Raw genomic sequence first — 12,922 nt, forward strand, 5'->3', positions numbered from 1 at the left:
TGCAGATGTCTTCCCTCTTGCTGTCTCTTCACATGGTTGTTCCTCTGTGCATGCACGCTACTGGTGTCATGTGTGTGTCTTCAATTATTTTTAAAAAATGGACTTATTTAAAATTTTTATATTTGAGTATATTTGACACACAATGTTACATTAGTTTCATGTGTACAACATAGTTATTCAACTTCTCTACTGGTTATGCCATGTACAAAGAAGTATAACCATATTGTGCTATTAAGATATCACTGACTATATTCCCTATGTGGTGCCTTTTATTCCTAATTCTTTCCATAACTGGAAATCTGTATTTCCCACTCCCCTTCACTCAGTTTGCCTGTGTGCCTACTTCTCTCCCCTCCGGCAACCTTGGTTTGTTCTCTGTATTTATAGGTCTGATTATGCTTTTTGTTAAACTCCTTTTCTTATGAAGACACCAGTCAGAATGGATTAAGGCATATAACAGCCTCACTTTAGTTTAATCACTTCTTTAAAGATATATTTCCAGATATAGTTATATTCTGAGGCATTGGGAATTAGGGCTTCAAGATATGACTTTTGGGAGAACATAATTCAGTCAAAACCAAGCCCATGTTAAGATGACAAGAGAGCAGAAGCAAGAACAATGAAACAGAGCAGGCAGGAGGATGGCATGTTAGACTTCTTTATTCTACAGCTTCTCCAGATTCTCAAATGGTCAATAACTCCCAAGTACTGGACTGGGAAATTTGTTTTGCCACTACCTTAGCCTGAATCTGAAGGATGGGAATCAGTATATTACACAAGTTAATAATTCATAGCTTAAAGTTTAACTTTTCCTGTTATCAATATGCCTTCTATTTTCTTTCAAGACACTCAATTTTCCTTAACTTTAGTTTCCTAATTACATATGGACTTAAAATAATTAGTCACGATCCTCAAATTATTGGAAGAATTAAATGAAATTTAAGTATATTTCTGCACATAATAAGGCCTAAGTGTTTTATTGGGTAGAATGTTTGGAAAGATCGTTCCTCAGCCTTTTATTTACACAATGGAGAGGCTCCTGGTGAACAGCTTTCTATTCTAGGTCATGCCACAGCATTGTCTATAAGACATGCAGAAGAGGAAGAGTTGACCTTGTAAACTGGGGTTAGACACTTTAGGGGCCCAATTATCTCCCTTACTCCAGAGCACCTTGCACTTCTCTATATAGACTCTTAAGCTCCAGGAAGACAGAGGCATTGCCTGAATTTTTCATGGTCCTATTTCCCTTCTTATCATTATGCTTGACCTGCACTGGATGCTTGAATGAATGAATGAATTAGTTATATTCCATGTATATATCTTTCTTCTCTCTCATGGTTAATAGCCCCTGGCAGACCAAGACCCTAGTCGTGGAGCCAGTGGTCCCAAGTGATTCAGCAAAAATTTATGGAAGGGAACCCTATGCTTGCCTCTAACTTGATGAGGTTCAGAGAGGCATACTGGATATCTTGGCCTTTGTATCTTCAGAAAAACCTTTACATACACTCCCTGAGCATATTATATAGGTGGCCTGACGGTAGATAAAGATTAAGTGAAACTTCTGAAGGTGATCTAGCTTACTCAATAGGAAGAAGCAGTCAAAAGGGAAGCACTGGGGCTGTGGGTCATTAAGAGGTTACCTGGTTATTCATTTCCACTATCTATGTAAAGAACTGGAAGTGGAACCGTGTCCAAAGATGTAGGGTTACTTCTTGGAAGAATTCCAGCTCCAGCTTTCCAAGGAAATCCTAAAGGCTACAGAATGACATGTGGTTAATGACTAGTATCCTATAACAGAGAACAGATGCTTCTCAAGTCTCTGAAATATGTAAGAAGGAAACTCAGACAAGTGTGAGAAACCAAATAAACTACCCACAATAAAGCCCTTGGATATTTCCACAGGTTATAAGTTATACTGAGGCCCTTGCCTTAGGATTGGCCATGAGTTGGTCTGCCTCTGTCTCTTCCAATGTTTGAGTAATGACTATAGGTGTAGATGAGGTCTAAATTCATTCCTCTCCATTGGTGTTTTTAAGTTGTAAATTAACTTCAATCCCTATAGCTTTGATCTCTTGTGAGTAAATAAGATGATGATCTGTGACCTTGACTTTCAGTTCAGTGCATCAGAACAAATGTAAGATCAGTGGCAATGTACCCTTAGCTCTCTTTTCTAGTCACTAGCTTGGTTCAGACTCACTGGCCATCCCTACAGTGGCACTTCTTAAATCTTCCTCAGCATCTCTTGTACATGTCTGCCACATCTAAGAGCATAAATAATACTTTTAAGCATTTCAACTGAATATTTAGCTCTGAATTATACCGGGTGCTTTCTTATCTAAGGAACTCAAAGCAATGGTTTCAAGGCCTCTCAAAGATTATAAGTTGTTCCACCAGTGAATTTGGGCACATGTTTTGATCCTTCATTCCCTCTGGTTCCAGATCACTTACCCTCAACTGCGAGGTATTAAGAGAGAACTCCTCCTGAGCATGCACAATTGAGCTTTCCTCAGTAGGCTCTGCATCTCACAATCCATGAGATTTAAAGAGTCTTGCCTGTTCACCTCAATTGTACTATTGTAAGATAAAAGAAAAATCATGAGTGGATCTTCACGGTGCTCAACTTTCCTCCCAGGTCAGGCCAGAACCACTCTTCACAGTGGCAGACTCAGGAGAGAGTCCCAAAGTTCTCCCTTGTTCTTCCTTCCACCCTGCAATTTTTGACAAGATATCTACAGTTACTTCTCTGCCCATGTTATCTCTTTATATGCCATGCCTTGCTACTAGGTGATTTAGATGAGAATCATCATGATGGTCAATTTTATGTGTCAAGTTGACAAGGTCACAGGGTGTCCAGATATTTTGGTAAAATGTTATTTCTGAGTGTGTCTGTGAAGCTATTTCTGGATGAGATTAGCGTTTGAGTTGATAAACTGAGTAAAGCAGATTTTTCCTCTTCAATGTGGGTGGCCATAATCTAATTGGTTGACTGCCTGAATAAAATTAAAAAAAAGCAGAGGAAGGAAAAATTCTCTCTCTTTGCCTGACTATTGTGCTGAGTATTGGTATTCTCTCATCCTTGGACTGGGACTTATGCCATCAACTCCCCTGGTTCTCAAGATTTCAGATTTGGACTATAACTTGTATAACCAGTTCTCCTAGTTCTCAGACATTCAGACTCAGACTGAAACTACACAATCAGCTTTCCTGGGTCTCCAGCTTGAAGTATTTGTGGGACTTCTCAGCCTCCATAATTGTATAAGCCAATTCCTTATAATAAACCTTTTAATCTATTATCTATCTATCATCTATCTATCTATCTATCTATCTATCTAATCATCTATCATCTATCTATCTAGCTATCTATCTATCATCTATCACCTTTTATTGCTTTTGTTTCTCTGGAGAACCCTAATACAGTTGTTAACTCATGATCTTATTTCTGCTTTTGCTGGGCCTCAGGAATTCTAAATTACACCAAACATAATTTTTGTTTTCCAGAGTGTCTGTGCCAGTTTGCCCAATTCCCACCAACAGTGCAAGAGGGTTTCCCTTTCTCCAAATCCTTGTCAACACCTGTTGTTTCTTGCATTGTTGATTTTAGTCAATCTGAATCACTATATTGTATACCTGAAACTAATATTACACTGTATGTTAAATAACTGGAATTTAGATAAAAACTTAATAAAACACTAATATCTAATAAAAAAACAATTTATTGGAAAAAAAAACAATTTATTGGCTTTTCCTCAAGATGGACTTTAAAACTAAGAAAGCCATTTTAATGAAATCCCCTGAACAAAGCAGTCTTTTATCGGTTTCATTGGTAATAGTCCATGTACTAAGAGGGGTTTTTTTTTTTTTGCCTCCTTTCATAGAGCAGTTCTTTTGAAATAGTAATGGTCCCTTTCCATAAGTTAAGAATATTCTTCTTTCTGTTCATTCAGATGTATTTATATCCATTAATTTGCCCAGATGAGAAAACATTTATCATTAATATCAATAAGATAAAAAAATTGTCTTTTATAAGGCTAGTTAAATTGGACACTAAAGCATTAGAAAAAGACAATATAAACAAGGAAAATTATAGTACATGTATAATCATAGATATAAAATTCTAAATAAAATATAACCAAATTGAACTAACCAATGTCTTATAAAGAAATATGATCACAAAGGATTTATTCCAGAAATGAAAGCATAGTAAACTATTAGAAAAATCTATCCATGAACTTCTGCTTATTCCTGGAAATTTGAATACAAATGCTTTTTTGATCCCAGTAGAAAACCTCCTCAAATGAAGGAGAGGCGGGGCAAAAGGAGTCAGACAAAAAAAAATCTGAGCAAAATTTTGGAAGCTGGGAAACAGAGGGATCTGTAATAACTCTTGAGCAGACCACAAGAACTAAACACCAAGTCCCTAGGAAACAAATTGCAGACTCCTAAAAGATTCAGAAACTGGTAGTATTAAGTACTTTTCAAGGCAAAGACCAGAGTATGAATCTGATTACTGGAGGATTCGTTAAAGGCATCTAAAACAGAGCATTTAATCACCCTTACATTTTGTACTATTTGAAACAGCTGGGATTCCCACCTCAGGCTTAACATTAACCCAAGTTTTTTTACTTCCTCACTCTATTTTACTGGTTACTGTAATAGCCATTGCACCTTATCCTAAACCAGGTAGTTCAACATTCTGTGGGCATTGGAGAGGGGTAAATGTTTGTTTCTTTGTTTGTTTTCAAACCAAGCTGCCAAAAAAAGACCAGAGCAATCTAGATCTTCTCTTCTTAGGACTGGCAGGCAGTCAATTGAGCAGGCACAACAGGGGGCAAGCACTGAGTAAGAGTGGGAAGCAGCAGGTACCTGCCAAAATTCATTCAATATTTTTAAAACCTCTCTGAAGAAGGTTGGAGCATCTGCGGCAGCTGTGCTTGTGGCAAGTTTGAAACGTCTCTCTAAGCTTCTTCAAAATTACTCCATTTCTCTGAAGGTAAAGCCCATATTTAATCACTCAACTTTGGTTGAAATAATTTACAATACCGGCAGCAACCTTATTGATGCAGTATATTATTGGAGCACTTAGGGTCACTTCTGACAGCAGGTGCTGAAATCGATCTCCCACCCCTCAACCAATGATAAATTTAATTACAAACATATTCAAGATGTCTTTTATTGATATCCTCAGGGGTACAATGAAAGAGGTTACCTGGCACATTATACAATAAACCTTTATCAAACTCTTCAGCAGGCAGTCTTGCCTCTGTTCCGTGCAGTCTTAGGAGATGGAAGAGCATCAGCCCCTGTCTTTCTTGAACCATCTCCTTCTCTCCAACTCTCTGTCCTAAGCAGAGCCATTTACTTCTCTCAGCTTCTTATGTCTGAATCCTCACATACATCACCCTGTTTTAGCTCATAGAGATTCCTTTTTTATATCCCCCTCTCTTTAAAGTATGAGAGTTGCATATAATAAATGTTTTTCTTTTTCCATTGTCGCATTGATTTTCTCATTTCCTTCTCAAAACTTCCAATATAGCTCTCCTTCACCACAGGGATTTTTCCAGCCCATGGCCCACAATATCCCTTTTCAACAGATGGTGTAGGCTGGAGCTATGATGTTTCTGGCTAGTGCCAACAATTACAGCAAGTCCATTTTTCCCCATGAAACGTCAAGTGTGTTCCCTGCTGCCTATTTTTGGCCAGATCAAAGCTGTTTGTCTAAAAATCCTTTCCTTCATAATACCAGTATTTACCAATGCTTGGGTGGGGGAATTGTGTTTGTTGGGTCTTCTATATAAAAGGTAAGGATAGAGAGGTCAATTATGTTTCTGAAGCCCATTCCTAAGATTCCCAGAGAGTGAAAATTTGGGGGCCTGATTACTCAGTTGTGAAATTTGAAACAGAGAATGTACATTTGAGGTAGGTTTCTGGGAAACAACTGTCCTAGGCTATGAGTTCATTCTTTTATCCAACCAATGATTATTTTAACAGAATTTTTTGTGTATAATTGGCATGCAATTAACTGTATATTTAAATTGAACAGCTTGTTAAGTTTTGACACATACATGCAATCATAACTGCTATAAAGGTAATGAACCCCCCAAATATCTCATGTTCCTTTCTAATTCTTCCCCATTCCTTCCTACACCCCTCCACCACTCCCAAACAAGCACTGATTTGCTTTCTGTTACTATAAATCAGTTTGTATATTCTAGCCTTTATATAATGGAAAAATACAGTCTATACTCTTTCCCTTCTAGATTATTTGATTTTGCACAATTACTTTAAGATTCATCCATGTAGTTAAAGTGTATCAATAGTTTGTTCCTTTTTACTGAGAAGTACTCCACAATTTGTTTTTCCATTCACCAAGTGGTAGATGTTTCACTCGTTTCTAGTTTTGAGCTATATGAATAAAGCTGTTATGAAATTTATGCACAAGTCCTTGGCTGGACATATGCTTTCATTTCTCTTGAATATCATCTAGAAGTGGAATGGATGTATTATATTGGTAGGTACAGTATAAGTTTAACTTTTTAAAAACTTTTAAACTGTTCTTTAAAGTGGTTGTACCGGGCAGCCCAGGTGGCTCAGCGGTTTAGCGCTGCCTTCAGCCCAGGGCGTGATCCTGGAGACCCGGGATCGAGTCCCATGTCTAGCTCTCTGCATGGAGCCTGCTCCCTCTGCCTGTGTCTCTCTCTCTCTGTCTCTCATGAATAAATAAATAAAATCTTAAAAAACAAAAAAAAACCCACAAAGTGGTTGTGCCATTTTACATTCCCATTCAACCAATAATTATTGAAGTTCTACTATGTTGCAGGTACGCTTCTAGATGCTTGAAATATAGCATTAAACAAAAACAGACAAATATGCAAATTCTCATTCAGAAGAGCTGGAAGGGGTCCCAAGGTGGTCTCAGGAAACAATCTTTAAGATTGAATTTAGTATGCTGGATATTTATTACAGAGTTCCATAGGGACAAAAAACTATAGATTGGAGGAGAAAGAAGTAGGATTAAATCAAGGAAAAGTCAGGCTATGATGCAAACCTAGTAATAGCTTTTGCCCACTCCATGTGGAGTTGAGGAGCTAAAACGTTCTGCTAGATTTGTCAGGCATTGGGACTACCCTACCTCCATCAGTGAGGAACACCATAGGAAGGGCATGACTATGGTCAAGACAGCTTTCTGTGGTAGAGGCTATCCCAGAAACCGTTGATAGCTGCAGGCTATCTGCTGATATCAATTGCCACAGGCAATTCTGAAGGGGATATCAAGGCAACATGACTCTGATTTCCTCACTGTCTCTACCAATTTTTCTGATTGGATCCACTTCTCCACATATGTCCAGAAAACCCAGTGGGTCTGTATAACTGAAGGAAACTTAGAAGATAATAATTACCAGCCCATACCTGTATCTGGTCTTGCAGCCACAACTAATACCCATATCTTTCTTCTACTACACATTCTAGATTCCCTTCATCTTCAGCCCTCAAGTCTGGTGGTTGTAATGGGCATTATTTAGACCCTCATCCCTGGTCATCTTATTCTTCCCTGGCCAGGGTTTCTCCATGGTCCTTTTACTGTCAAAACTGGGCAGGGGAGTACCAAGAAGCATTCAGTGGATTGCTTGGTAGCCAAATATATTTCTTCCTGCCCTCAATGTGTAATAATGTCCATACATTCTCCTGATAAGAGTAAATTACCTCTGCCAGGAGAGTGACTCTTCTTTTTTCAGGACGGTTGATAAGCACAAGGAGGACAAAGTGCATGAGTAGAATTTATACTTTATAATTCGATAACCCAGAGTTCTAGAAATCAGGAACCCAAATTGGAATGATGGCAAGTGAGGGGTCCTACTTACACACCCTTGTTTTCCAGATCCATATGCTATCCTTTTTGAGGACCAGAATCATACAAAAAGTCTTTTACTCATGGTATATACTGAGTCCTAGATGATGACTCCCAATGGTATTAAAATACTGCCTTTAAACAGGACTTCACCTTGGTGTTCAGCAATCCATTCTAATCCTTTATTAGGCAGCAGCAGCTTCTGGGTGGTTCAAACTGTCATATGACCAGTAAATTCCATGTTAGTGGGTCCATTTCCATATGTTGCTGCTATAAAGTGTGTCTTTTTGTTTGATATAATGTTTTCTGGGAATTCCATGACAGTAGATCAAACACTATATACTCTCAGATAAAGGTGATGGCTAAGACCCTGCAGGCCATTACCCACAGTATGTATATATTCCTTTCAAAAGAGCCATTGGCTTTTTCAGAGTGAAAAGGCACAATCTATTCAAACAGTCCCATATTTGGTGCTCAGCATTGGTTTCTGTTCCTGGAAGATTAAACATTCAACAGTAGCAGAGTTGTATCCACCAGGATAAGTCAAGACCCATACTATTAGACGCAGGTATAAACCTCTATCTCTCCCACTATGGCCACTTTGTACACGTTACCATCAATATGAATAAACACAGATATTAAAAATTTACTAGCCCATGGACTTTGTTTATATCTCCCTCACACACACACACACACACACACACACACCATTTTCTAGGTTTTCCTCCAATCTCTAGTTGAACTCATGTTCCCAATAAAGCCCTCCTTTTCTCTGGGCTAAAACAAATGTCATGGGCTTCCTGATGGGGCTTGCCATCACAAAATGATTTTTGGATATCCTAAAGGAAGGAAATCTTTCTCTTGTCAGGTTAGAAAAAAAAAACAGAGGAGTTGGGAGGATATTGAGTACTTGCTTTGCTAATCCCTCATTTGTCCTGAAGTTCCCTGTCTTCTTATGAGGTGGTAGCCAGAAAATCTTAAAATGACACCATAAACTTATGTTTGTGGAGTGCTGGCTTTCTACATATCCCATAAATGTCACTCTTGAAAAATTTATGTGCATTTTGTTACTTATGTTCCAAAGATATTCCAAATATTTTAAGCCAAGGTTGTGAATAATTATGGGCACTTCATATTGGTGAGATATTTGGGGAAATGAAAGTCTTGTGTCCTGGCCTGATTTCTCCCTTGACTTTTATGTTGATGGCAAGCTTCCTGCCCCAAATATATTTGCATTAGAGCCAGCATTTTACAATGGATATCTTCACCAAAGTGCCATTCTTCAAGAACTGTTATAGTTATTGAAACTTATCCTTTACTTCTTTATATCTTTCTCTAATTTACATGCATGCATGATTTTCTCTCTAGCAACATGATGAGCTTCATGAAGAAAGTGACAGGGATCTTAAAAGCCTTCATACCAGCTTTGTGCAGTGGCAGTATCGTAGCCAATGAGGTTTATCCCAGGCGCGATTATTGCTAATTGAAAAGCCTTCATACCAATGTTCTATATTTCCACCGTAGGGGTTACATGTGAGAATGAATTTATCCAAATTTATTGAATTATACACCCAAAGTGGATGCATTATATTGAATATAAGCTATAGCTCAGTAAAATTGATTTTTAAAAGTTTTTGTATTTGTGGGGAACCAGCTGCAGAGCCTGAGAACTGAATCGTGTAGTCCTCAGCACAGTGGGGATACGGAAGGTCCTGAGTCAGCATACTGGCTCTTGACCACATTGTTCTCCAGATACAGCTCCTTTGCTCCCCCTTCTTTGAGTCAATAGTCTATTCTTTTATCTTTTGAAGTAAACATGTTTTTCTCTGCTTCCCAAAGTTAATCATTCCTATAGCCAATCTGCTAGATTTCTTGATAAAAACTGGAGGAGACAAAGCCTCGGGGTCCGAGTCTGAGTCCAATTCCAGTTTGAATCCGAGTCTGAGTCTTGGTCCCACTGTCACCCAGATTAAAATTCAGTGAGACTCTGAGTCTTTCTTCATATTGTCACCTCTATCCTGGATCAGTGGCATGTATCCTTTCCAGAATTTACAGCGGAGTCTTGCTTATATGTGGAATCAAGTATTTTATGATTGAATTTTCTGTTAAATTGTATAGTTGTTTTGTTTTGTTTTTGCTGTAGCCAAGAGTATTCTCAGGAAATCCAGACTTATATATATCCAACAACATGGCTCCACCCAGATTTTTTCATAGGCTCCACAAACAACATGACCAAAACAGAACTGTCAATTTCCTGGCATTGCACTAAACCTGACCCTCTACTCAATTCCACATTTAAGAAAACCATCCTAACCCAGTTGCAAAGATCCACATTCCAAAAGACACACTTGATTACTTTCTATCCTTCACCACAAGTTTAGTACTTCTGAAAAATATCTCATTTCAAACTCCTCACCCCTTCCATTGCTAAGATTCTGGTCCATGCCACTGTAACTTCTCACTCTCACATCTGTAGTAATTTCCTACCTCATTTCCTTGCTCCTATATTTCAGTCTGTTCTATAAAGAACATTTTGAGTGACCTTTAATAAAGCAGATTCTGATAATATTTCTTCCTTACTTAAAATGCCTCAATGGTGCCATCTTAGTAAGAACAAAACCCCAAGTGTTTCCCATGGCCCATAAGGCCTTCTGTGACCTGGCCCCTCCTACTACTCTAATCTCATTTCCTAGCACTGTTGTCCTAAGGCACATTGACTTCCAAGCTATTTCCTAAATGTGCCAAGCTTGTTCATACTTTAGGGCCTCTCTTTTGGTGATCCCTCTGCTGTTCCCTGAGGTTCTATATCTTCCCACAGCTGACTACTTCTTATTGAGTATCAGATAAAAGTCATTTCTTCAGAAAATTCTTCCCTGCCTTCCCCATCCTAGTATCTCTCTATCGTATTTCCCCATATTATTTTCTTAATAATATTCCATCCCTGAGGATATCAACCCTTTAAAATATAAGCTCAATGGGAACCAGGGCCATGTATTTCAGGTTCTCTTCTTTATCTATAGTACCTATCACAGTGCCTCTCACGTATTGGTAATTTCTAAATATTTGTTGAATGAATGAATGACATTGATTAAAAAGATGCATGCTAAGGTGTGATGAGCCAAGCAGTCTGGAACATGGGATTTGGGAGGATGGGAAAGTGATCTTAGATATTTCTAAAATAGTAGTTTTGTTTGAACCCATGAAAATTGCGGTTTGAAAATTGGGTAGAAAGTCCATAATAAATTGAGGGAGTGCTTCTAGTTGCCTTGAGTATAAAAGTGTAGCATATATTCTATACCAATTATCCTTCTTTCTTAATAATAGAATCCAAAATTTATTGGGGATAGTAGTGTTCCCAGTAAAAGACCATATTTGTAGCCTTTTTTGCAGCTATGTGAGGCCACATGACCAACTTCTGCCCAACAAGGTGATTGTAAAAGTACCGTGTGGTAGTTATAGGAAAAAAGATAAAAGGCAGCTGAACTTCTCAGACCAAGGTAGCTCTTACACCATCTGTTGTGGACTGAACTGTGTCCCAGCCAAATTCATATGTTGAAGCTCTAACCCCCTATACCCAGAACATGACTGGATTTGAAGATACAGCCATTAAAGAGGTAACTAAGTTAAAATGTGGCCATTAGGGTAGACCCTAATCCAATATAATTAGAGTCCCTATAAGAGGAGTTTAGGAAATATGGAGAGATACCAAGGTTGCATATGCACAGAAGGATGACCATGTAAAGAAGGAGCAAGAAAGAGGGTGACTACCTGCAAGGCAAAAAGAGAGGCCTCACAAGAAACCAATGTTACAAATACTTGGATCTTGGATTTCTAGTTTTCAGAACTTGAGAAATAAGTTTCTGTTGTTAAGCCACTCAGTCTATGGTATCTCTGCCCTAGCAAACTAATATACCATTAGATAAGGCTTTCATTATGACAGCTCTTGAGAATCAACTGGGGAGCCTTAAAAATACTGATGACGAACTAGGGGTGTTGGAAGGGGAGGAGGGCGGGGGGTGGGAGTGAATGGGTGACGGGCACTGGGGGTTATTCTGTATGTTAGTAAATTGAACACCAATAAAAAAAAAATACTGATGACTGGATCTACCCCTAGAGATTCTGATTCAGTTTCTCAAGTCTGGGCACTGGAGGGGATTTTACTGTATATCCAGAGTTGAAAACCACAAGTCTAAGAGAAAAATGTTTTGCATCCTATAGAGGAGGTTGAGAGCATTGGATCTAGGATCATGTAGAAGGCATTTCCCTCCACCCCATATATCTCTCCTTCCACTGTTTATCTTCATCCCACAGCTCCCTTTTTTTCTTCTATCCAGATCCCCACTGATGGACCCAGAGATTTTCCCAACTCCATCCCATTACAAATCCAAGATACATCTTAATTTTTTTAAAGATTGTATTTATTTATTTATTTATTTATTTATTTATTTATTTATTTATTTATTTATGAGAGACACATAGAGAGAGGCAGAGAGAGATAGGCGCAGAGGGAGAAGCAGGGTCCCTGCGGGAAGCCCAATTCAACGCTTGATCCCAGGATCCTGGGATCAGGCCCTGAGCAGAAGGCATATGCTCAATTACTGAGCCACCCAGGTGTCCCAAGATACATCTTAATTTGAGGAACATTAAATAGCGTCAGCCTCAGTTTGGGCCCCCTGTGCCAAGAAAAGTAAGTTTTGAGGAGCCTCACCCTCTCTTATTTTGACTGGTAGCCTGAGCCAGGGCTCAGAAGCTACCATCTGGCCTCTTAATCCAATTAGACAATGCACAAAACTCAAGAACCTGAGATTTTACTGATGGAAAGTAAGCATATGAAAAAATATTTAGCATCTTTAGTCATCATGGAAATGCACAATAAAATATGAACATACTTATTAGAATGGCTTAAAACATAGTGACAACACCAAATGCAGACAAGTCTATGGATAAACTGAGTCACTCAGATATTGCTAGTGAGAATACAAAATGGTAGGGGCACTCTGGAAAGCAATCTGGCATTTTTTCCTCAAAGCTAAGCAGGTAATTAATGGATAATACAGCAATTGCACTCTAGGCAAT

At 38.5% G+C, this 12,922-nt stretch overlaps 1 non-coding gene across 1 annotated transcript; it reads left to right on the forward strand.

The window, feature by feature from the left end:
* Positions 1-9,268: 9,268 nt before the first annotated feature.
* Positions 9,269-9,414, forward strand: LOC119868683. The gene has a single exon (XR_005386650.1). It is a non-coding gene; the product is annotated as a U4 spliceosomal RNA (small nuclear RNA).
* Positions 9,415-12,922: the final 3,508 nt, after the last annotated feature.

This window comes from Canis lupus, chromosome X (assembly GCF_011100685.1).
Source record: "Canis lupus familiaris isolate Mischka breed German Shepherd chromosome X, alternate assembly UU_Cfam_GSD_1.0, whole genome shotgun sequence".
Taxonomy (NCBI): domain Eukaryota; kingdom Metazoa; phylum Chordata; class Mammalia; order Carnivora; family Canidae; genus Canis; species Canis lupus.